Genomic DNA, 26,729 nt, shown 5'->3' on the forward strand with positions numbered 1-26,729 from the left:
ACAACTTAATATATTAATATGTAGTTTGACACACAAAACTACACACTGAAAACTGATTTTCCTGTTTCCAAACCCTGAAATTTGACCTACTTCTGATGGTCATTAAAACTTAAGATATACAGTATTTAAGATATGTCCTGTCAAAAAAGTGCAACTTTGGTACCTTTTGAAATTGTTGCAGAGTGTCCCGTCACTTTTAGCCCTGCATAACCGTGAAAGGCAGGCTGGGCATCACAAACATGCAGCCACGTTTATCCCCTGCTGTCAATTTGAAAAACAAAGACAAAACATCCTCCTTCCAAAAAAAATTCCCCCCCAAGCAGAAACTGCTTTCCTGACAGGTTGGTCTACAGCTGATACTGCAGGTCCATGCAGTCGTCTACAGCATAGCATTAGTTTCTGTTGGCTCGCTGCTGCTGGAAACTACAAATCCAATTTAAAACTGCATATTTCTTCATAGAGAAAAGTTTCTGATGTTTGTTGCCTTCATGGACTTTCATTCAATTCAAAGTCAAGTTTTTGATTTGTTATTTCTCAAATCTACCATCCTACAATCCTTCAAGGATTTTCAAGAGCTGTGTAAACACCACAGTGATGGCTTAAGTCCTTCAAGTAAAAAGGGTCAGAATCTCCTATAAACACACAAACACTGCATATTCAATACTGGAGGTCGCCTCCTTTTATATTTGACTGATTCAGCTGACGCGGTGTAACATTCCTGTGACTCCTTTGGAGTTTGAAGGTATAAAGAAGACATTTCTCTGTCTAATATTGTGCGTGTCAAGCGAGATGGCGTTTTAACGGTCTGCTGTCAATTAGAGGAAGCCAAGAGAGGAACTATTGGCCACCTGGGAAAGAAGGGATGAAGAGATAGAGGGAGGAGGAGGAGGAGGAGAGGAAACGGGAGGCAGCCAAGGGAGGAATGATTGAGGAAATAAACAAGTGGAAGGAAACAGAAAGGTTGGATGACGATGGAGGTGAGGAGAGGAAGAGTGGAAGGAAGTGGGTTTTAAAGTAAAATGGTTCAAGTGTGACTCAGCGGGAAGTTTTAGAGCTTAAAAGAACTAAGAGACACTATTTATAACAGTTTTTCAGTGCTCTAATTTCTTGTTACTTATAAGCAGATACTGATAAATTTGAATATATCTGTGACAAGTTTAAATACTGACGTATCCATCCCGTTCTCTTCAACTTGTTTTCCCAGCTGACTGGTCAAAGGATTGAGCCTTAATTTGAGCTTTGACCTTCACTTGTTCTTCAGTTTATCTAATTGGTTCATACGTTTGTAGAGTTTTCTGCACTCAGGTGATCGGACAAAACAAGACATTCGATGACGTCACCTTTGTCACACGGAAATTACAACCAGCATTTTTCACAATTTTTCTGAGGTTTTATAGATTAATCGAGAAGTTTATTGATAATGAAAATAACTCTTAGTTGCAGCCATATTCAGATGTTTTCTTTTGAACCTAAAGATGATCAGTTCACTGTCATATTTGACAAAGAAAAGCAGCAAATCTTCACATTTGACTGTCTAGTATCAGTGATCTTTTGGCATTTTTGCTTGAAAAATGATGAAACCAATTAGTGATAACAGTTGCTGATTAATTTTTTATTGACTAATGAAAATTGTTTCAAGACCACTCATTATTTTTATGCACACATGAGCATTCAAGTGTTGTTTCAACACAGACGTAGGACGATATGAACCTATCTATTGAGGCATAGTTTGGCTGCTTTGACTGGAGGTGGCGTTTGCTGCTGGCATAACTGACATAACGATGCATGGATATAATCTAAGACCTCCCAATAATTAGATGTGGATAAACGGCAAACAGTACATAATTAACTCACAAACATTGTGAGTTTAAAGCACTAAACAGGTCTACTGCAGAGGAAGTCCTATATCTTAAATTTCCAACTTATTCTGTGATTATTTTTGGAGAGTTTGGCCTTTATTTGACTCAGAGGCAGAGCAGACGAGGTCACGAAGGTCACCGACCAAATTTACCTGAAGCGCCAGGATGCCTCCCATTTTAAACTTCTAACATCCATTTCAGAAACAAGAAAATCCAGTTATAATGAGGCAGGCTGTTATTTTCAATGACACCAACGACGCCGACAGTCCATCAACTCTGAGGCCAATTCCCCGAACAACAGCTGCAGCTGCACGCAGGGCTCGGAGTAATTACAGACCCTGCCTATAAAATATATTTATCTCTCAATTAGAGCGTCTAGGTGGCGAGAAGTGTTACAATGCCAATTATGATCAAGTTCATTAGCATGTGGTCAATTTTCACTTCAAATATTTCCACATGAGGACCCGCCTCCTGTCTGGCAACCTGAAGTCTGTTTTTCCATCATCCATGATAGAGATTGTTGGAAATCTGACACAAGGAAAACCCCCTTTTTCTCCCTTTTTAATGTTTTTTTTCTACCAAAATAAACCCCCCAAAAAATTACCACAGAGATGATAAAGGAAGAGGTGGAGTAGATAGAAAAGTTTTCAGGAAACAAATTCAAGTCTGACTCATGCTTTTAAACATGTAGAACATAATTATCTCAAGCATCTGAGACGTTATTACCACCTGAGACGTTGACACTCATTTCCATTCGTCAAACTATCTTCTGTCAAACCAAAAAAAAAAAAAAAAAAAAACGACCTGAGAGAAGCCAAACCTGCAGGTCAGCTGAGCATATGGTGAACGACATCCTCCGCCTGCTGGTAATGATGAGTTGTGGATAAGTTGGATTGACTTAAGGAAATAAAGAACTTTTATTCCTGATACTGAATTATTATTATCTTTTTGCTGTAGAGAGTTTTACTCATTTTCCAGTGATTGTTCTTCGAGCTACCAAAGCTAATGAAAACTAGCCTGCTAACGCCTTCCACTGCCTCTGTCGGTGTCCAGACTCGTGCCTTTCTGCCATTACAGTCTGTCTCATTAATGCAGTAATGATGAATTGATGGCGATGGTGAAACATGTCGCCACCTTAAACCCCTTCCTCCTGTTGGAGCAGCGAGAGTCCAACCCGACATGTTATCCTCTCTTAGTCTCACAGAACGTGTGTGTGTGTGTGTGTGTGTGATTGTACATATCCTTGCACAACTACACAATGTGTGTATGTGTGTGTCAAAGCTTGTCAGATATAATTACCCATGCCGAGGACCGCTGCCTGGATCATTCAGAACAAAGTTACATGATTATAAATCACACTAGTAATTTCAGTCTATTTTAATAAGTGCTCTTTGTGACAGGCCTATTACTCTCTCGCTCTCCTCCATGTCTCCACTTCCCTTTTTTGTTTTTTCTCCTCCTTCTTCATGCTCTTTATCCCGTCCACCGAAAACTTTCATGTTTTCAGATAGGTTTGCAGTCTATATTTCATAAATAGGAGTATATCTGGCTGCTCTTATTTAAAGGATAAGGCTGGCAATTTCCTGTATTTTTCTTACTGTCAACAAATCTTGCGCAGAGCCAAACCAACAATGAACTATGTGTTTATTGTGTGTGTATCAAAGCCTGATTTATCTTCTTCCTCTGTGCTGTAGACCTCCATTGTTGTCCAAAAACTATTAAAAACGCATCAATGAGCCACACCGCTGCACTGGATGACATGTTCCTTCATTATGAAGACAATGGTAACAGCACTTTGTTTACTCTCTGAGAGTTAGATGAGAATATGCATGGGCGCACGGTTATGTTTTAAATTGGGGGAGCAAACTTGGAAAGATACTTAATTGTTTTAAATTGTAATTTCTACACTACCTAACCTCTTGGATTAAGTCCAGAAACAGCCACCTGCACTAGTCTAGATTAGTTAGATTCATCAAAAACAGTATATAATTGGGTGGATGAGGACAGGAAATGATTATTGGAAGAATGGCTATTTTATATTTGACATTATATTAACAAAAACAAAATGGAGCCTAAAATGGTAGCAGGTTGCAGGCTTCTAGGTCATCCTCAAGGTCAAACAAGGACAAACAATTTATATAAATGAAACAGCCTTACGACACATCACAATCGCAATGATTTGGATAATTAAACCTGGTTAAACAATGTTAAAGCTGAAGGTTGCTGTTCTCAACACTCACAAGGCCTCTTCAAAGTCTAACAACTGCAACAAAGCACAATTTGAATGAATGAAATGGCCTCATAATCTAGTGGTAACTATTCTCAGTAGCGCCACTAACTGATGTAGCTGTAATGATATACAGGAATGAATAATCATAACTTAAAAAGCAGATCATCAGAAGGTGACTTTTGCTTCTCAAGACTTAAAAGGGCGGAGTGCATGTTTTTTCCAAGCGTCAATCTCCGGGGCTGAAAAATGAAGCCAATGTGGAAGTGCCAAAAACTGCAGTTTCTTGAATGGCCACTTGAGGCTCTAAAAGCGAGTCAATCCCCATAGACCCCCATGTTAAAATGCCCAACTTTACAGCAGAAATAAACATGTTTACAGTCTGGTGCAAAAAATGGTTTTTCTTTCATGACAACTGTACAGGAGGTGAATTTTTTTATAACTCACCCGTTTAAATTTTATTAAGCCGTAAAGTTCTGCATAATGAAGGACATGGCTGCTTTGAGTGACAGGTCCGCCAGCCGCTAGGTGGCTTGTTTCAGCCATTCGGCCCGCCTCTATGTCCATTTTTGATTGGCTGGGAGTTAGGCAGTGTCACGCACTGCCAAGATGGCGACGGCCGAAGCCGCTCACTTCAAAACCGCTCTTCAGAAACCAACGGGTGACATCATGGTAACTACGTCCATATTTTCACACAGTCTATGGTTTTTTCTTCTTCTTCGGTTTCATTTGTATGTATCTATGTAGATGAGAAGGGTGGTAAAGGGCAAGATTTATATATATTTTTTTGTACTTTATGTTATGTGATTGTGTGCTCAGGAAACTCAAAATCAAGAAATATATTCAATTCATAAAACAGAGTGATAGAAAATGAAAGAAACAAGATGACAGAGGGATATAGAGAAACAGGTGCATGCTAAAGCAAAATAGCAGTAAGAAAATTATAGACAAAGCAGAGATGATGAGTTAAAAACGGAGAGAAACAACAATTTAAAAAAAAGAGAAAGAAAGAAGGAATCTATGGAGACAGGCACAGACAGACGGCAAGGGAAAGAGCTGAAGATCAGAAAAGAGAGTAGAATAGAGCCAGAGAGCACTTCCATTTACTTCACCAGGGATGTCATTAAGGTCGCTGTGGTGACGCTTGCTGTAACCGTGGCAACGAAGGATGGAGGTTGGTGCGGTCCATACTAAGAATCAACAATGTGATTTTCTGCATGAACATTAAGAGAATGAAAAAAAAACCTATTCATTACAGACAGATACGCAGCTGCTGTTCTGTTTGTACTTTCATATGACTGATAAAAAATCTTAGCTTAAGCTTTCCATCTGCAAACCACTTGAAGGTTTTTACTGTGAAGGAGTTACAGGAAATGCAATACAGAAACCCTCTTGTTGCTCGCTCACTCTGTTGGAGCATCCTTACCCGTACAGCTCAGCATTGAGTGATTATACAAGAGCTGCAATGATAAGTCGATTAATCGATCAACAGAAAATTAATTGGCTGTCATGATCATCAGAGTCAGACTGGCCATCGGGAGTACTGGGAGAAATCCCAGTGGGCCGGTTGCTATGTGGGCCACTTGAGCAGCCCATTATACAAACACAAGATTGAGAGAGACGCATCGTCGGCCCAGCAGAGCAGCAGAAGCACTTTGGTCCAAGCTAATGAAAGATGGTTTCAGTTAAATGTTACATAACACGTCATGTCTGGTGCTTCAAGTCACTGCAGACTTTTTTCTGTATCAAACAGAGACCATGATCCCTCTCTAACTTTAAGTGCAGCCAGAGTCTGAACACAACCATAAAAAGTTTAATATTGCTGCACTTACTACCATCCAATATTAAACTGTGTGATTAGACATTTTGGTGGAAAATGCCAGTTAACATTTTACTCATATATTCAGTTTTTCAACATTTTTGTGACTTTCCAGACTCGTTAATTAACAACATTTTCTAATTATGACAAAAAGCATAATTCAGCCAGTATTATGCTTCGTAAAACATATTTGTTGTTGTTGTAGTGGTTTCCAGGAGACAGGGTTGCCCGATTAAGTCTCTTTTAGCTCTAGTTTAGTCTCCATCAACTCCTGAGATATATATCTGTCTCTTTAGCTGACATTTTTCTTTATTATTACACTTTCTTCACCCGCCAGTCTCTGACTTTGCAGGTGCATTTATCCGAGTTTGTTTCTTGTTGTTTGTTGTCTGTTAATGTGGTGTGTGATTGGATCCCAGGAGGAACAGGTTCTGTTTTGATGAAGTTAATGGGGATCTTAAGTGAAATAAATTAAATAGTTTGATGACAGCAGCTGCTGCTGGACACAAAGATAAGACTGAACCACAACAATAAAAAAACAACAATTAGATGAAAGATGAAAAAGAATCTGTGTGTCCACATACTTTTGAAGACGTCAGTGAGGAGAGCTGATAGCAGGCTCTATGACAGTCAGAATAAACTATAAACAAAATCATAATTCAACAATAAAACACAGTCAGAATGACCAGAAACAACAGCTACAAATGTGCTACAGCTCTGTGGAAAGGTAAAATCACATGCATGGGACAGACTGTGATGGAGGTTCCACATACAGATTGCTCGGACTTCAACAGGACTGTCAAATCCAATGATGTTTTTTCTCACATCCACCACATCCCATAAACATGCTGGTCAGCAAACACCAGTGTGCATAGTGGGGAAAATCAAATCATAGCGCTGCCATTCAGCAAAAGGAAATGTGTAATTTAGAGCAGGTTTGTCAGGGCTGAAATCAGAGTAGAGGAGAGGCGGACGGATGACGGATACAAAGATAAAAGAGTGTGAAAGACGGGAAGGACGCACTACATGAAATGCAAAAAGACAATCATGTTCAGACTAATGGAAACCCTCATGTGATGATGTGACTAAAATCAACATGAAAAGTCTGAACATTTAGAAAGACTAGAGAGAAGGTATAATGTAGAAAGACTATATTACAAAAGTTCAGGTACATTATTAAACGCATGTAGACATCCTTTTTACATATATCACACCCAGTCGGTGATTTGAGGGCGGATGAGGGTTTGCCATCCCCCTTGTGAGCAAAATGACCATTTAGTTGAATATGTTAGTCTAGTCTGTCTGACTCATTGATCCTTCATCTGTCTGGGGTTTGTGCAAATTAGAATCTATGGCCCCGATCATGGCTCTAAAATATCAGTAGCCTAACTGAGCTGTGTATTGATAAATCCATGGTGCTGTCCGTGGTGCTGAAGTAGCAGACAGATTTGTAATTGCGTCTTTTTCTCTCAGTCCCGCCCTTCTAGCAGTTTCATCTTGGATCTATAATATTCTCTAAACTATATACTATAAATACTCAATTCTATACCATATTGCAGCTTATATACTATGTAGATTAGTGTCACTTCCATGATCAGAGTGACAAGTAGCAACATAGAGTTGTGGAAGAGCAAGCGCTCAGCTGCTACAGTTACATAATTCCAGGTGAAGTTTAAACTGTCAAAACTATGGTATGTTTTGAAAAATAAACATCAAAATGCTTAATATCCACATCAATTAAAAGAATAGGTCTACACAAAATATATATTTGCAATAGCAGTTCTATTAAATTGAACTTCTAATGGCAATTATAATATCAAGAATTAGGCTTTGCTTATATGATAATCCTGCAGTTCCATTGGGCCATCCCTCTTGTTAAAAATTAACAGATCACCCACTGATCACGCCTTACCTCAGTGTATGTGCAGTGCAGGTTGAACATAGTTATAAAACTCTGACTCTGAAGTGAGATATAGGCAACCTGTGTAGATAATAATATCAGATAATTGAATCATTTGCTTCATGTCATCAAACCTGAACACCCTGCAGCCTCGCCGACTGAGCTGCCGGGGACTCCAGCGTCACTGCAACTTTCAATTTCCAACTTCAACATCGTGGCCCGATGCTATCGTACAGGGGAAAGGATGGTGTAATATCAGAAGATTTTTTAGTGTCATTTCAAAGAGATAGTGAGAAGAGGAGGAAGATTGCGAGGATGGGAGAGACAGACCAGCATGAAACCTCAGTCAGGAGGTGCCTGTAGATTCATTTTAAAGAGATTTATGAGAAAGTTTTAAGTTTTGACCCGTCTGACTGGGATTAAAATTAGAAGACAGTATTCAGGACATTGAACATAGATTTCAGTCAATAATTGATAAGATTCATCAGTTACCATTATGCCTGCTACAGTAACCCAGGGCTGCAGCAGACAACTAATTTCATTATTCTTCGATTACTTGATTAGTTGTTTGGTCTATAAAATGTCAGAAAATATTATTATAATAATTATTATTAATTATAATAATAATACATTTTATTTATAGAGCGAAAATGTCTATCGTCATTTCCCAAAGCCCAAGATACAACCTCAAATAGAGCTGAAACGATAAAAGTCGATTAATCAATTAGTCGATCAAAAGGAAAATAATTTTCAATAATCGATTAATGGTGTCAGTGATTTTTCAAGCAAAGAACAGCAAAAATCCTCTTTCCAGATTTTCAACTGTGAGGATTTTCTGTTTTCTCTGTTTTATTTGATTGTAAACTGAATATTTTGACTGTTGGTTGAACAAAACAAGATATCTGAAGACGGTATCTTCGGTTCTGGGAAATTAATTTAATTAAATCAATTACTTTTTGACATTTTATAAACGATTAATCAGTTCACTGAAAATATAATCTGTAGATTAATCAATAATGAAAATAACTGTTAGTTTCCCAAAGATATTCAGTTTACTATCATAGACGACTCATGTTAAAGAAGCGGGAAAAGGGGAATTGAGAAAAAAAAAAGCCCCATGTTTAATCGATTGTCAAAATACTTGCAGATTAATCGACTAATTGTTGCAGTTCTACAATTACCAAAGAGACCCATTTCAGTCTGTTGTGGAGGCTGCTGTTCAGGCCAGAATGCATAGCGAGAGTGGAAATGGGATGCAGTTAAACAGAAATTACAGCACGGAGAGCTCTATCGATCCAGACAGTACCGGACCTGACAGAGAAAGAGGAAACCGCCTGAAATACAGTCAATTTTTTGGTCCAGTAACTATCTCTCCCAGAAGGCTACAAGTTCTGTAATAATCACAAATGACATTGTTTGCAAGGGACTCAATTCAATGAAGTGAAGCAGTGAAATGATGTTTCCCTGACCTCCCACAGTAAAAACGATACAGTCCAGATGGGGAGAAAAGGTGGAAATGATCTCGGTTGGAAAGGTTTTGTGAAGCGCCGCTGAGCTTTTCCTGACTTCTGCTCAGTGTCGGTGATTCGGTCACTGCAGCTTATTCTGCTGTGCTGCTGCAGCCACATCTGGACATCTCTGCACAAGTAAAAGGTTTAACGAGTGTGAAAGTTCAACTTTATTCACGTGCCTTAAAATTAAAACTATACTTACAATTTGCTCTATAAAATCTGTGACATATTACAGATAAAAACAAACATACATGAAACGCTTCCTCACGACAAAAACAGCAAATTTTCACATCTGGGAAGCTGGAACCAGAGAATATTTGGCGTTTTTGATTAAAAAATGATATGATTAATCAATTATCAAAATAATTTGTAGATTAATCTGTCGATTTATTAAGCAATTAATCCACTAATGGTTGTAGCTGTAAGCTTTTACTTTGACATATATAAACAGTCAATTGAATTGAATCACAGCAGGCTTGTGAGTGGCATGTTTTCCCAGTTTTTTCATATTTCATAGTTTTTATTTACTTTCAGGCCTAGATTTTATTTTTAATTTAAAATGACTCTGATGCCATTAGGTTTTATAATGTTAAAATGATTTTGAATACATGACCTTGTGTGAGTTTTTCGTTTTAAGTACCGTTTAGATAAACAGAATTTTTAAAAAAAGAGTCATGATACTCAGCTGCTTTTTCCACGAGTTAACCCTCGAACATGTTGGAACATGGTTTTTATAGAGCTTCATTACTTCACATAAAAGCTTTTGCCAGTCTAGTTGCTAATGGACAGCGTGACTGCACAGACCTGCTGTGTGTAGACGGTTATTAAAGCTGAAGCTACGACGTCTCAGCTGTCAAAGAGCGAGGAACGTGTTCAGGTAACATCACAGACGGCACCCGTCAGCTACAGTAACTTTTGTCTTCTGTCCACACACATACATGCAAGTAGATCATCTTTATTCTGTCCTCCTGTGAAATACTTTTATACAAATTTGAAGTTTGAAAACCCAGTGATGGGAAAACAATCCACAAAAGCTGAAATTATTTTTGTTTTCTTCTCCAATGTAAATCGCTGGAGGGGAACAAAAAATAATTTCAGCCCAGTTTTATGGGGCTAAAACAGTGACAGTTAACATTCTGGCATCGAAAATAAAATTTGGCATTGAGAACAAAACCTGAACTGAAACGAAAAACACTGGCATTGAAACACTTGTATTGGAATAGATTACATTAGCACTGAAAAAAACAAAATAATAACAATAAAATGGTAATTTTTTTAATACCCGTGTTTTATTTTTCAGTGGAACTTGTTTCAATGCCAATACAACTTTTTTCCCAACACAAGTGTTTCAATGCCAGCGTTTCCTTTTTCAGTTCAGGTTTTGTTCTCAATGCCAAATGTTATTTTCGATGCCAAAACTTCACTGTCACTGTTGGAGCCACATACAGTTTCAGCCTCGAGCATTTATTGAAAAGGGGAGATGTCCTGCAGTTCAATAGACGGTTCACAATTCATCCTTGGCTTTCTGTTCTGAATTCTTTTCAGCACTTTTTTTAAAGGTTACAGACACATTGTCATGCACTATTCATGGTCGGAACGGACCATTGTGTGACGGAGAAAAGGTTGAGTATGAAATGTATTTGTGGCTGTAACTAAGCGAAAATAGGCTTTTGGCAGCAGCTGTTTGATGTTTGTGCGAGATGTTCACACCTCGGCCAACAGCCATGAATATTTCAAGAGGAGTCATGAATACTCTTCTTTGTTTTTTTAACACTTCTCTTCTATTTTTCTCTTTTCTTACATTAAACACAATTTCAATTTTCCCCTTGTTATTTGTTTTGTTTTCTCTCATTTCATTTCTGCTCATCTTCTCTTTTTTTTTTAACTTTGTTTTTATTGAGTCATAGAATGAACAAGAAAAGGTACAAACATAAAACGGGTGCATTTAAACATCACATATACGTACATTGGTTATAGGATTGCAAAGCATTAACGGTTGCTTTTCTAATTTCAGGGAAAAAAAAGGTACACAGAGCCAGTATATGTCAAATTATACAGTATCTTCTCAAGATGTATCTCCCTGTTTGAGTACATGTGATGATCCAGAAGAAGAAAAGGGGGGGGGGGGAAGGTTAAAGGAATCCAAGTAAAGGTCAGTTCACACAGATGTCCAGGGGAAGCTACGACAGATAGAGGTCACACTGGCCTCAATTCCACCTAAGAGGGAAGAGTTCATTGTACTGCAGGCAACAGATCTTTACACATCCATCTTTACTTATACTTCCCATAATTCAACACTTCTGTTTATGTTGTTACCAAGCGGCAGTTCCTTGAATGGCCACTTGAGGCTCCAAAACCAAGTCAATCCCCATAGACCCCCATGTTAAAATGCCCAACTTTACAGCAAAAATAAACATGTTTACAGCCTGGTACAAACAACAGTTTTGGTCTCTGTAGCTAATTTCTTCTTTCATGACAACTGTACGGGGAGTGAATTTTTTTATAAATCACCCGTTTAAGATTTATTAAGCCGTAAAGTTATGCATAATGAAGGACATGGCTGCTTTGAGTGACATGTCCGCCAGCCGCTAGGTGGCCTGTTTCAGCCATCCGGCCCGCCTCTTTGCCCATTTTTGATTGGCTGGGAGTTAGGCAGAGTCACACACTGCCAAGATGGCGACGGCTGGAGAGGCTCGCTTTGAGCTTCAAAACCGCTCTTCAGAAACCAACGGGTGACGTCACGGTAACTACATCCATATTTTTATACAGTCTATGGTTGTTACATACATAGAAAAAATAAAGAAAGGTTGTTGAGGATATGCACAAGTATAAGCATAAATTAAAATTCTTTTTAAAGCTGGAGTGCAGGACTTTTGTCTCCCCCTCCTGGCAGTGAGAGTAAATACAAAAACACTGTTGATACTTTGCTTATGTCATAGGCTCTGCCGTAACCTGCTAAGTTGCTACTGCTGTCACTGTAAAACTGTGGATAAACTGTTTTGAGCGTCACACAAACCCTGCAAAATGACTCATTATCGATAACAATTTGTTCCATTTGGTCCGATAACATATGGAAACTCTAGAAGAGCCGTACGATTAAAGTATTTAGCCCAATTCAAGTTAGCAGAGAGCTAACCAAAAGTTAGCGGGCTATACTGTGAAATACAGAGAGATTTATCTGGTGGCTTAATCAGCATGGCGTGAACTAGTTTGGCTTGAATGTAACGGAGCATGTAACAGTTCCACACTACAGCTTTAATCCCCTGCTGTATTAATATGTAGAAACCATTTCATCCAATAATTAGAACAATTATCCACACAAAGTTTCCAGGAGAAAGTCAACCTTTCATACTACAATTTTCCTTTACAATCCCTATCTTCTCTAATTTTATTGGGGGTTAGTTTAATCATCCATTTCCTAATTATTGTTTTTTTTAACTGGCTGTGGCCAGTATTTGATACTTGTCACCAGATTTAAGTTTGGTTGGAATATTACCTAAACATCTCGCACTGAAATCATCATTAATCTCTCAGCCACTTATTGATTTTATCTCCACTACTACTCCCATTACCTTCCCAGGCAGCTGGATTTGCAATTCATGTGAGAATCCATCTTATCAGGCTTCAAGTTACGCACTTGTAGCCAAACCAAGAGTGGTTCGGACCAATCAGCATCCTAGAAATACAGGCAGCTTCAGGTGTGATAGACAGACGGTTCATCCAATCACCTGCCAAGTATATTTTGAAAGCGTCCCAAAGAAAAGCGAAAGTGACCGCATCCTGGTTTGCCACTCTGTAACTGTTTTATTTTTGGGGTGATGAAAAATAAAATATATGGATATAATATATATAATGTTTATCCATACAGATTCTCTCCATTGACCTGAACTTGAAGTAGTTACCCGTCTTTTACAAATGTTAAGCTGTTCCTCCTCTGTGACAGATATGCTGGCTTTTTTTCCCATTTAGATTTGACATACGACATTATTGCGTGACTCTCAGCAGACTGGTAGGCATGAATACATTTTAGCACCCAATTTTCTGTGGAGATTGGACTTTCATGCATCGATAAATACTTTAATCAGGTTCATTTCACTTTCCTGAGTCACTCTAATACTTCTGTTAAAACTGTGCCTAACTTGGAGATGTCTGAAGAAGTCCTGACTTTCTAGATAGTTGGTATCTGTAAGTTGTTGGAAGCTATCACTTCCTCTATTGGAGGAAATTAAGCAATATGCTGTAATACCTTTTAGAGGTCCATTGCTTTTACCTCCTATTCAGTTGTGCAGGTGTGAAGTCTGTCATATGACACCTATCTCAGCATTCGTGCATTTCTTTCCAATTTGAACTTGTATTACTTGAAGAGTTCTGTCCCCTAATAGTGATTGAAGAGGTACGTCCAATCAGCTCTGGTGCAAATCTTTCCATTTTGCAGTATAATGTGGGCTTCACCAGCTGTCCAACCAAATGTCTCAGTTGTGCTGCTTTATAATAATCCTCCAGACATTCTCCCTTTTTTCCTTTTTGAAATCTAATGTATTAAGGTTTTTTTGGCTTTTCCATATAAATCATTCCTTTCCACTAATTAAACTGCTTAAGGAGGTATTTCTATGGACAAGGATTGGAAAAGAAAAAGCAAGCATGGTAAAATATTCATCTTTATTATATCTATTTGATTATGCATGTCCAGTGGTAATAAAGCTTTTCAAATCGGCTTTAATATCCTTTGTAATAGGAGAATAACTGATTGTGTAAATAGTGGATAAGTCTTTTGGTATTTGGACACCACAGTAAAGAACAGCTGAAATACATAAAATACATTATTACAGCAGAGGTATCACATGATTTCTTGTACTCTTTTTTCCTGGGTAGTGGGACCTTGAATCTCCTGCCATGTGTCTGTGTCATGTGACAAAGTCATCAACACAGGATGTGTGCTTACATGTATTTTAAAAGTTCAGTTATAGTTAATATAAGGCTTTAGCAGTCAAAGTTAGAAATATAAAAAGTCCTGCATAGTCACGTCTTTAAAAAAAGCACACAAATATAAAGTTTCATATCTAAAAACAAGGCTACAGCTGGTCACTTTAGTTTTTAACAAGGGGTAACAAAGGTGAGAACAGTGCGTAGATTGAAAACCTGCAACAACCGGAGGATCTAGGGGCATGCTCCCCCGGGAAGAAAATTTTGAAAGATATTCACTTTACATGCTCACTTCTAGTTATTTAAGTGTATTTGCATCTACCTGAGAACTTATTCTAACAGCCATTATGAGGTAAAACAACTCTACATACAACACATGAAAGGAATCAATAGATGTGGAGCTGAAAACATCAACGAGACAAAAACAAGAAGACAACAAGATAAGAAAGTAGCTTCTTTATTAACTCTTCCACTATCAGTCATGTAATTGGTAAAATTCATAAAAAGCTCAGATCTAGTCTATGTGTATAATTACATATGACAAGTAACATAAATGCAAATGCGAATTTAAACATTTGTCTTTGTTTACTATAATAAAACTATGAAAAAAATAATGCTATTACCAGTACACCTGACCCAGAACTGACTCAAAACTGAATGTATATGCTAGGGATGCACGATATTATCAGCACGTCATTGGTATCGGCCGATAAAAGCTCTATAATGAAATATCGGCATCGGCCATTCCTGCTGTTTATGAGAGGCCGATTTGATGCCTTCTCCTCCGCCGCCTGACTGTGCTTCCCTCCACGGATTGTGTCACCCCGATGGTCCTGGTGTTTCCTCCGCAGGCTCCACTTCACTCCAGCTGCCCATCAGACCCGCTGCTTCTTCCCTCTTTAACCTGAATAACAAACCGGGGCTCAGTGCTCTGGTTGGATCCACATGTAGAACGGGGCTAATGTTAGCTGGGAGGCTAGCAGAGGCTAGCTGGCTGTGCTTCCCTCTGGCCATGCTGTGGCTAACGCTCGGCTAGCCTCTCAGCTAACGTTAGCCCTGTCGCGGAGCTGCTACATTCGGCTCTACAGATAGGAAACAACTCGGCTGACAGGATGTACCACTCTGTTTGGTTGCAGTTGGCAACCAGCGTATTAGATGCATTACCGCCACCTTCTGCTCCGGAGTGTGGACCAGAGATTAAATCCTACGTCTGTCTAATAAACTCAATGAAAACTGTACTGCTCCACCCGCTTGGCAGATTCATTAAAGTTTTAAGGCTTCCTAAATTCTTCCTTCATATATTGTCTTCCATGATCATACTCAGTACAATCTATGCACTATATTGGTATCGGCATCGGCAATCGGCCACAGTGTGTTGGAAATATCGGCATATTGGATATCGGCAAAAAATCCAATATCGTGCATCAGTATGACATACTTTGTTTTGCTGCATGACTCATCCTTGTCTGCTTTTCTTCCTCCGATACAAGCTTCTCTTCCTCCTCAGCACTACTTGGATCCCATCCCTTCTGAACATCTCTGCTGCTGTCCTGTCACTCGCCTTCAGGGTGTTATTCACAGTTTGCGTTGCATTGAATGTGGGGATGCTCCTGTTGATGCACTTGGGGTCAAGTGTATCACCCTTGGTATTGAATGATGACTCCACCAAAGGACAGTGGATTATGGACAGAGCATCAGTCACGGCTTCACTTAATGCTGAGTACTTCAATGATTCAAAGACACACCAGGGTCCATCATGTCTTCCCCTTCTCTGAAAGCAGGACAGGCAGGCAGCAGGACCCTGTTCATAGTTTTCAGTTGTTGTTCTTGATGTCTGTTGAAGCCTAAATAAAGAACATACTGTCTGATGAAGAACAGCTACAGCATGGAGCCTTATGTAAAGAAGAATTTATCCCAAAGTCAAAGATCTTTGTTGTTTCTCTTCACTACAGAAACAGGTGGGTTTACTTTATGTTTACTTTAAGATATTGCTGTTGGTTTATAAAGCACCGAATGGTTTAGGGCTAAAATACATCTCTGATCTGCTGCTGCATTATAAACCATCCAGACCTCTCAGGTGGTCTGGATCAGGTCTGCTTTCTGTCCCCAGAGTAAAAACTAAACCTGGTGAAGCAGCGTTCAGTTTTTATGCTCCACATATCAGGAACAAACTCTCAGAAAACTGCAGATCTGCTGCAACTCTCAGTTCTTTTAAATCGCAGCTGAAGACTTTTCTGTTTGCCTTCATTAAACCACATTGAGGGTTAATATTTAACACTGTTACTTTTATTCGCTTGTTTTATATCTTATTTCCTTTTTAGCTTCTTTTTATTTCCAAATGTAACACTTTTTTAATTGTTTTTATATGTCTTTTTACTTGTGTTGCTTTTATATTCTGTTTTAATGCCTTTTATGCTCTATGTAAAGCACTTTGAATTGCCTTGTTGTTGAAATGTGCTGTACAAATAAACTGGCCTTGCCTAAGAGCTACACTATTTAGTAAAATGCCCCTAATTTCTGATGATTCTTCCTGGATGAATGGTTATTTTAAAAAACCCTTAAACCGTGTTTCATGAAGGGAATCTTTTGTTTGGCTGATTTTACTTGTAGAGTTCGGTACACAAGACAAAGTTCTTTGTGATATAAGTAGTTTTGTTCTTGTTTGTGTTTGACAAACGTTTCACTGCTGCAAGTGGATTAAATAACTAACTGACATCGTTGGATTGGATGTTTTCTTGGATAAACGTCACCAGACTTATAATTAAAGTCTGACACATGAAGACTTGACTTTCTGTGACTCATGAACAACTAATTATTATATTTAAATCACAGCGGTGTCCAACATGTGCAGATGTTTTACTAACTGTTGACAGTCCAGATGGAGGGAAACATGTTTGAGTGTTAGATACATATTAGTACTGTATGTTCTCATTATGACTCCATAAATGCAACATTCTCATGTTTACAGTTAACAGCACGAACATACGAGACAAAAACAAGTTAATCATTTCTCAAGAGACATCTGTGTGTTTATTCTAAGCCTGTAAAGATGCAGCATATGTTCTTATTAGCAAATGAAGACGCAGATGTGTTGAAGATACTTTTTTTTAAGAGCGCTGGTTTCTCTGTCAGAGCGTGAAACCGCCGACATGTGAGGACAAACGTTCGAGGCTAATAATTCTGTACTCGGTGAAAGGACCCTCGCATCGCTGTGTAGCTTCTCCAGGGGAGTTTTCAGCTGCCGATAAGACGGCGGCATCGACAAATGAAACTGTCTCTAATCTCGGTTCTACAGACATGAATGGCAGATTGAGATAGCGACTCTGCGACTCAGCAGAGCTCTCAGCTGAAATAAAGAGGCACAAAAAACTCCCGGGAGGAAAAAAGGGACATATCAGGTGTCCGTTTCTGGGGATGTTTTAAGAAGACGAACAGTTATTTTATTCGACAAGATGAGATGATACAGCGACAAAGCTTTAAAAACACCTCACGTTTAGCTTTACTGAAACAGATTATGGCTGCAACTTCAGGTTATTTTCATTATCAGTTCATTTGTTGATGTCGATATTGTTTTAAATGAGGTGATTCTTACTTTAGTTTAAAATAAAACGTCTGTAACAAGATCCAAGAGCCCAAAGTTACGTCTTCAAATAGTTTGTTTTGTCTGCCCAACAGTCTAAAACCCAAAGAAAACAGCAAATTCTAATATTTGAGCATCTAGAATCTGATAAAGTTTGATATTTTTGCTTGATAAACACATGATTAATAAAACAATCGATTAACTGAGTCACTTATCAAGCAAAAATGCCAAATATTTGACAGCTGCAGCTTCTAAAATTGAAGAATTTGCTGCTTTCCTTTTCTTACAGTGAGAGATATTGAATATTTTGGGGTTTTATAGATCAAGAGATTAATCGGTTATCAGGCGCTTTAAGGTACTTCAGCCTCAATACGTGACTGCTGCTGCTGCTCGGTTGAAATTAATTTCAGGTTTAGTCTTTTATCAACATCTAAAGACAGTAAAACCTTTGTGAGAATATAAATGATCGTGTTATTTTGAACGTGATTCTCAGGCTGAACTGAGACATTTCAACTCTAATACTGTAGTTCAGTTTAAGGAAATATTGTGGTTAGATAAAAAAAAAAAACTTGATAGATGAAATGAAACACTTTTCCCCAGTCAGCAGTTAATATTAAAAGATATTTGAATGCAGCAGGGATTCATTTCAACTTAACTCTAGTTTTGCAGCAGAGCGGTTTCTCCTTCTTCTTCTGCTGCTGCTGTAATCTGATCAAATAAGCAGTTTAAGAGATCTCAGGAAACCACTTCTCTCCCTCTTCTCTCTGTATTCTCTCCATCAAAGAGAGCAGAGAGAAATGGGTCTCTTCCAGAGGGATGAAAACCACAAAGGAGTGAAAATTATTAACTCTCCCTCCCCTTCTTTCATTTCTCATTTCCTTTTTGTTTCCTCCTCCTCTTCCTCCTTTTCTTTCATCTCCTCCCTCATTTTTCCAACTCTTTACCCTTCTTTCATCTTCCTCTCTCAGCATCTTCCTTCCTTCCTTCCTTCACTTCTCTCCTCTCCTACCATCCTCACCATCATGTTGTTTCTAAACACATAGAAGACGCCGGCTGTGACACTTTCATCCTTTAATTTAAGGTGCTTGGGAGGTTGCGCTGCTGTCACGCCTACCGTTACTAAGCAACCAAAACCGCTCGCACCAATTAGAAGTAAGCCTCACTAAACTACTAAATTAACTAAACTAAGATAAAAGTCAAAACAAAACATTAGAATAAACTAAATTAGCTAGCTAGCACAACTGTTAACCGATAGTAACAGCTGTGCTAGCTAGCACAGCTCCAGGTAGCCTTGTACGAATATAATCAGCTGTTCTTCCATCTTCAGTTTGAATGATCTTTCAACTGGATGTTGTGACGTCGTTGTAGCTGATTGGTTAATTCACATGAACTGCGCTGTGTTTGCTGCATTAGAAAAGGTTGAGATATTTCCATCTCGGTCACGTCACAGTGCGTCTGTCGGGCGTCTCCATTGAAAATAATGAACAGCCCCTTAATCTTTTATATTTTCCTTTCTTAGTGTTTCCTCTTAGATTTATTTTCAGTGTCTTTTTCTCTTTTTACATCCCTCACCTCTTCTTCTATTTCGTCCTTCCAACATTGTTCTTTCTTCGCCTTCAGTTCCTTCCCTCCTCTCTCCATTTTTGTCCTTGTTCTTAGTCTCCTTTTCCTTCATGTCCTCCCTTTTCTCCCTCTCTCTCTCTCTCTCTCTCTCTCTCCTGATGTATGCAAACGATTGCTCGAGCATCCCGGGAGGGCTCTTTAGTTTCCTCTCTGCAGGAATAATAGTGCAGGAGGGATAGAGTCATTTCCTGCGTGCTGTTTTAATGATTAAACTGGTCCATATGGTGTCCACCAGCTAACGACCAACAGAGGAGCTGTATGTTAGCACAAAACTCTGCGGCCTCTAAAACTCCTGTAGAAGTGCTCCGGAGCAAAAACCCTGAGCCCCCCCCCCCCCCCCCCCCCCCCCCCGGGTATCATAATGACCTCTGATTGGGTAGAGGTACGTCAGAACGGCGGTATGAATGGTGCTCGGGGTTGTTGAATAGGACAACTCGTTCATCATTAGGAGCCGACTGTGCAGTGTGTGATGTGGAGTGACAACAATTCTCCATTTACAGAAGAATGCTGAATGATTTTGTGTTTTTGCGGTTCATCATCGTGTTTATGAATGAAAAAAAAACCCACTAAAAGCTACGTCTGTTCCTTCAGCTGGATGTTTGTTCTTCTTCTCTGTGCAGAGTTTGTTTTCACATTCATCTGCTGAAAGAGGAAAGTTTCTCTTTAATAAACAGCTGGATGTATCTAGAAGCAGGATTTGTGACATCACAAGTAGTTTGGAGCCAATCCTGGTCCAGTATGCACAAGTGTGATGTGGAAACCTGACACCTCCAGTTCACAAACACTGAGAATGAACTTCACAGTGAAGGAGGAAACATCTGATGTTCAGCAGGAAAAGTTTAGAAATCAACAATATTTACAGATTTAGAGATTCTGGATTTTTACATTCAGTAATTTGGGTTTTTTTTGTGGAAAAACCATATTAGACACATTATTATTCCAAACAAAGGATCTTAAAGTATATCTGAAGGGAATCTTTAATGAATCAGTGGACACCAGAACCTGTAAACTCAGAAATGTTCCACTTATCAAGTCGAACATGTTGTTTTTGCATGTAGCAACGTTTCAACCATCAATATTCCTCCTCAGGTAAAAGTGAGGGTATATCTGTATATATTAATATATATATAAATATTAAATATTGATATGATTTACTTTTATATATGATACAGTTCCAGGAGGGTTTTATTTTTAAACTAACTCTCAGATTCACTTGTAACTCAACCTTTCAGTCAGATGCACGACTCCAAATTGGGTTAAAATTTCTTCTTTCATAAAAAGGCTTTAATTTTGGTTTTATAATCCCTTTTTTTGTTAACAGCATGATTTGTTTTTCTTTTACATTTATTAATGTGAGTATATTATTTATGTAGAGGTGATCAATAAGCTCTTCTAGGCTTTTTTTCTTCTCCCACATTGATTTTTTTTCTTTTCTTGTTGGTTGTTTATTTGTTGGATTTGAACCTGTGAAAAATAAATAATAAGTCAAACTCAAACGAGCTCACATTCTCTTTTTGTTTTGAACTGTTGGTTGGACAAAACAAAACATTTATTTTATTCAAATGTTATTTCAGCAGAAGCAGTTTCACATAAAAAAAACAAACAATTTCACATGATAGAACACATGAAATACATAAAAACTACACGAGGGAACAAACCAAACCACCCATTATCCACGACACAGTTCACCTCAATTCAAAGTTATGAAATACAGCAACACGTTTCCTTCAGGGCAGTTTGTAAAAGACCTTGAGAGGTATTCAAAGGAGGAAGAGCTTCTGAGGTAACCCTATTTTTCGGCTCATTCCTTGCCCAAGGTGCATAAAAGGAGAAAGCGGTTTTACTGAGCTCTGACTGCACCCCGGGGACGTTTAAAAAGAATCCGATTAGTAGATCTGGTGCTGAAGTTGTAGGATAAAATGCTGCAGATATAAGTAGATAGTTTACCCAACAATATCTTGACAATAAAAAGCAACGTGTGTATTTTTCTCCTCTGATATAGAGAGAACCATCCTATAGATTCATATAAAATGCTGAGTGTGTGAGTCTGCACTTGTTATAATATGTATCTGCAGCCTGATGTGCAGAATCCAGTTTTTTTTTTTAAGTAGGGATGAAATTGCATGCATGCAAATCACATCATCATAATCTAATACAGATAGAAATGAGCTTTGCACAGTTTTCTTTCTGGCTTCAAATGGCAAAAAAAAAAAAAGCCCAATAGATTATCAATATGAAAGCAAACTTTTCATCAAGCCACATGCTTTGTTATTTGTAAGAAGCGACTCTTTTTTTAAACACGCACCTTCTAATGTCAAGATAACGGGATCAGCTGCTTAAGAGCGAGAACGAGTGAAGGTCATATATTTGGTCTTTTTTTTTAATTTAAGACCAGATTTAATTTTAACAGCTAAAGCTGCAGTGATTGAAAACCATCTTGCGAGAAGCTCTACGGCTTGATTGAAAGAGGGTGTCGCTGTATAAATGATTGGTGCCATCAGCGTACAAATGTATCTTAGCTGGATTTATTCCACGAACTCAGTCATTTGTAAAAATAGAAAATAAGATCGGGGCTAAAATAGATCCTTGAGGGACACATTTCTTTAGTGTAACTGAGGCTGAGATACAGACGAGAAAGTTCTCAAACTAACTCAGAGCCAGTTTCACTCAGACCTCCACAGCTGAGAAGCAGTTTGTGATCTGCAGAGTCGAACCAACAAACAGAGCTGCTGTTTACTATCTAAAGAATTTATGATATCATTAGTAACTTTAGCTGCTGTTATAGTACCACAGCCTGATTCACTGAGAATATTATTATCATCAGATAAAAACTTTTAATTGGTCATTTACAAAAGATTCAAACACTTTGGCCGTAAAGACAGTCTGGAGCTCCACCCTGTAATAAAGGGAATCATAGCTGCTGGGAATGATGATGAGGCATAAACTGAGATTAAAAACAGAACAGAAGCAGTAATATCTGCAGCAACTTTTAGAAAGTAAGACTCTATCTTACATGAGCCTTTAGATATTTTACAGTCGAGGCTTATTAGAGCTTTGTGAAGCTCATTGTTTCCTTTTGCAACATGTACGCCGGCATTACTGGGATCAAATATCAAACCTAGAGATATAAAATGACTGTTTAAGGTGTCTGCAGTATTACTTCTACCCTTGACTTCACTTTTAAAAGATCAGGAAAACTGACGGCGTAATAAAACCTGAGGATCTGACTAGTTTCCAGAACTTGGCAGAGTCATTCAGATTTTCATTTATCATGTTAAGATAGTCACATTTTGATTTTGTTTTATTAATTTAGTGCGTTTATTTATTAATGTTCTGTGTAGAGTCAAATCCAAAGGGTTATTTGTTTTCTTTGCTTCGGCCCAGCCAGCATCTCTTCGTCTAATAAAAGAGGAAACAGACTCATTAAATCAATGGTTTGTCTTTTCCATTTATCCTTAAATCTTCTAAAACAGGCCTGTTTATCACATAGAGCCAAGATTTAAAATATCCCGAGCTAGATAAAGATCAGTTGTTTGTGAGACAACACCCAGCTCACTGTTATAAAGATCATGCAAAAAGCCTTGTTCATTAAAATGTTTAAATTGTCTTTTATAGATAAAATGTGGTTTATTCTTATGAATATTACAGTTTCTCACACAGACAACTGCACAGCGATCATGAATCTGTCGTGTGGATTTAACCAGATCTTTTTGGTTTAACCGGGTTGGCGAGTTTATCAGCTGCACCAGACAAAGACAGTCACAGACAGGTCTGAGGATGACGATAACTGGTCCCAGTTTAGGTCTCCAAGCACAACCAACTCCGATTTAGTCCAGATGTGAAGAAGGTCAGTAAGGGAAGTAGCTGGTTCATTTGAAGCTGACCACCACAATAATATCTGAACCAGTTGGGAGGGATAATTTAATTACAGAGTTCAACGCAGTTTGTTTTGCTGATGGACTGTTCTAAAGATATTAATCATGTCAGTTGTGATCGACCATGATGATGGAGGCAGTCGAGTCAGCCCATATTCTTATTAAGTCATTTCTATTTACCAGACTGTGTACATTCAGATGGAAAAGCTGTCGTCTGTTTCTAGTTTTCAACTCCTCGGGTGTCCGAAGCTGCGTCCGCTCTGGTCTTGAATGAATTGGATATTACCTGATAGAAGGAGCAAAAGAAGGATGAACCAGTTTCCCTCTCCATAGGCAGCGCGGTCCTCGCAGCGCATCCCCACGGAGAGAAAGACGACAGAGAGGAGAGGCCATTCACGAGCAGCTGAGTCGTCATGACAGGATCTCTGGCTAAGCCACAGATAAAAGCACAGGTACATTATCATCAGCATCGAGGGACACGCCAATCACCGGAATCCACAACGTTAGATAGCAAAACAGGTAGAGAAGCAGAAAAGATGTCCACATTTTGGAGCAGTTTCGTTGCAAAATCAATGAATGGATTCCAGAGGATTAGTGAAAGGACTTAGTAGGTATGAGAGAGAGAGGGAGTCAACATCAGAGAGGAAATATTAGACATAAAACCGGACAGACAGGAAACCAGACAGCACAACCCTGAACACAAGCCGTTACCATGACTGTCATCAGAATAGACGAGGCCGAACAGAAACAGACAAATGACATTGCCTGAAGCAAACTAATAGAAGAATCAAAAATGAAAAGTTGTTGAATTCTCTCTTCAGAATAATAAAAGGTACATAAGCACACATATCACAGAATCACATCACAAATGTATAGATGTGGATAAAAATTGATGAAACAGTCCTTTAAACTTGCAGCTCATGACATGACCTTCCCTCCATCACAACCTCATCTCAGGCTCTGACAGAAGAAGCTTTTGTATTTTGTGAACAGGCACCATATGCTGCTTTACAAGCGCAGGTACAACGTTTGGCAGCTGGCTGTCGTCGTTAAAGTGATGATGATTAAAGAGTGTGAAGCATTTTAATTACTATTTTCTGTGGGGGAGACAAAGAGAAGACGGCAGGTGATGTCTGTTTTTTTTTTCAGCTTTTTTTGATTTAAGTTCAGGTTGCTTTGTGAAGATTCGACATTATATTGAAAACAACTTTAATAAGACTCACTCAGCGCTGTTATGACAAGACCTGCTTTTATTTCCTTTCCCAAACTATAATTTCAAAATTTTTTACACACATTTACCTTCTGTTCAGATGTTTGATAACTTCTGACATCAGATTTTTTTTTTTTTTTTTTTTTTTTATGGTTCCCATCTGCAGAATAAGTCTCACCCACCAGTTTGGGGATGCGGATCATAAAATGAATCAAGTAGTTTCAACGTGATGTGTTTTTCGAGAGATAAAATACATAACAGTTTGTCGTTTTCAATCAGGTTTCAAGTTCCTGCAAACCAGCAGCAGCCTGGAAGGAAGGAAATCAGTGCAGAGTGTTTAGGAAATGTTTTAAAGTAAATGTGATTTATTTTTTGTAGTTAATGACCTACGACAGCCAAACCATGCAGCGGATATTCCTTTAAATCTGTTGCTGTTTATCTACCCAGAGATACAGACCTGGATGAAGCAGAGTCTTGTCATCTTGTGTCTCTGGATTCAGTCAAAGCTGCCGTTTTGATTTGTCGACAGGCAGCTAAACGCCTTCCTCTTATCAGCACTCTGGAGACGGTTATGTACCGTAGTTGCCAGCAGGTTTGTTAACTAGAATAAAGGGTGACGCTATAAAGAAAACAAAAATACAGTCAACTTAATTAAATATAAACTTTTACAAATAAGCATAAATGACAATGAGAGCAACCCAGAATAGTCTGATTTACAAAGTAGCTTGAAAAACATCGGTAAATATGACCCAATAAATATCTCACTCACAAATATGACCAATACACTTAAACTTAAAACTACAAAAGATGAGTAAACACAAAATGACATTAAATAACAACGACTCAACCAAAGACATAAGATGAAACAAGTACCTGTGATACTTAAAGGAGCCACTAGCGGGTCACTAGTGTGTGTAGAGTACTTTAAGAACCACTAGGTGTCACTATTTCAACTTGCAATTGTCAAACTATAACAGAACAGAGACAATTTACACACTAATCTTGCTGCTCTTCTGCTGGGATTAAAGCTCTTTTATGTATCTTGTGGAGTAACTTAAACATGATATTGTTTTCTTGCTTCTTGTTTTTTCTTTTCTGTTTCAAACCTGCTTCCCGACGTGCAGGTTAACTCTTCATGTTGCTGAGTTTTAGGAGGAGTGAATCTTCTCTGTGAGCCTCTGCAACATGTGGTTACCCTCGACACCCTTCATTGCACATGTCCACAGAGATGTTTACATGTATGTATTTATTACCATTTCAACAGACGGGGTTCAGAGCAACGTCATTAGTGAGATGAGCGCAGACGGGACGGGAAAGTAAACCAGAATGACTGAGAGCTGGTGAGAAAATCAATATGTGAAGTTGTTTTTATGCTTTTAACGGATGGAAAACGTTCATTATCCTAAGAAGGAAACTGCAGAATTGGTTTTTTAAGAAGGCGATGGATGATTTTACACTGAAACTGCAGGAAGAAGCGCTTGTTTTAAGGTCAGGCAGCTCACTCTGTTATTGAATGTTTACAGTGGTTCAATGAAGAGTGACACTTGTCAGACTCTGTCATCAATACTCTACCGATCAGTTCGACGTGTAGTTTCAGTATTTCTGTGGAAACTCATGTGTGGCTGATCAATAACACTGATTAAATGCTGTATTGCCTGTATACACTACAGTCCAATGCCTGGTGTATTATGAGGAAACAGCAGGATTTCCAGAGTGCTAATATAATATATAACCAGAATGAGCCTGTGCAGCAAACAGCAGGAATTATATGCTAATTTTACTTTATTGTTTTCATGCTAACGTTACTTCCTCTGTTGCTGGTTGATGTTTGGGACACTCACAGCTCATTTCTCACTAGTAGGTAGTAACTTCGTGTGTTAGCGTTATCACTGCTACTAGCTGTAGCAAGAGCTTACAGATGTCTGTTAAAAGTGGTGTGTGGTGAAAAAGTTTCAAACATGCAAGACTGATTTTAACATACAAATTCACTTCTAAACAATAACGTTAATGTTTTCCAGCAAGTTTCTTTATTTCTACAAACCATTAAAATTTTCAAATATAAGTTACCATGAGATTGTGGCAAAGTGTTTTCTGGCAGCTGCTTCACACTCATCCTTGACTGTCTTTAAACAGGGAAACTGTCTACATGAAGAAGATGTGCATCTATAATGGATGCATCTATGGCTGGAGGACACAGGAGCA

Source organism: Thunnus thynnus, chromosome 20, assembly GCF_963924715.1.
Source record: "Thunnus thynnus chromosome 20, fThuThy2.1, whole genome shotgun sequence".
Lineage (NCBI taxonomy): Eukaryota > Metazoa > Chordata > Actinopteri > Scombriformes > Scombridae > Thunnus > Thunnus thynnus.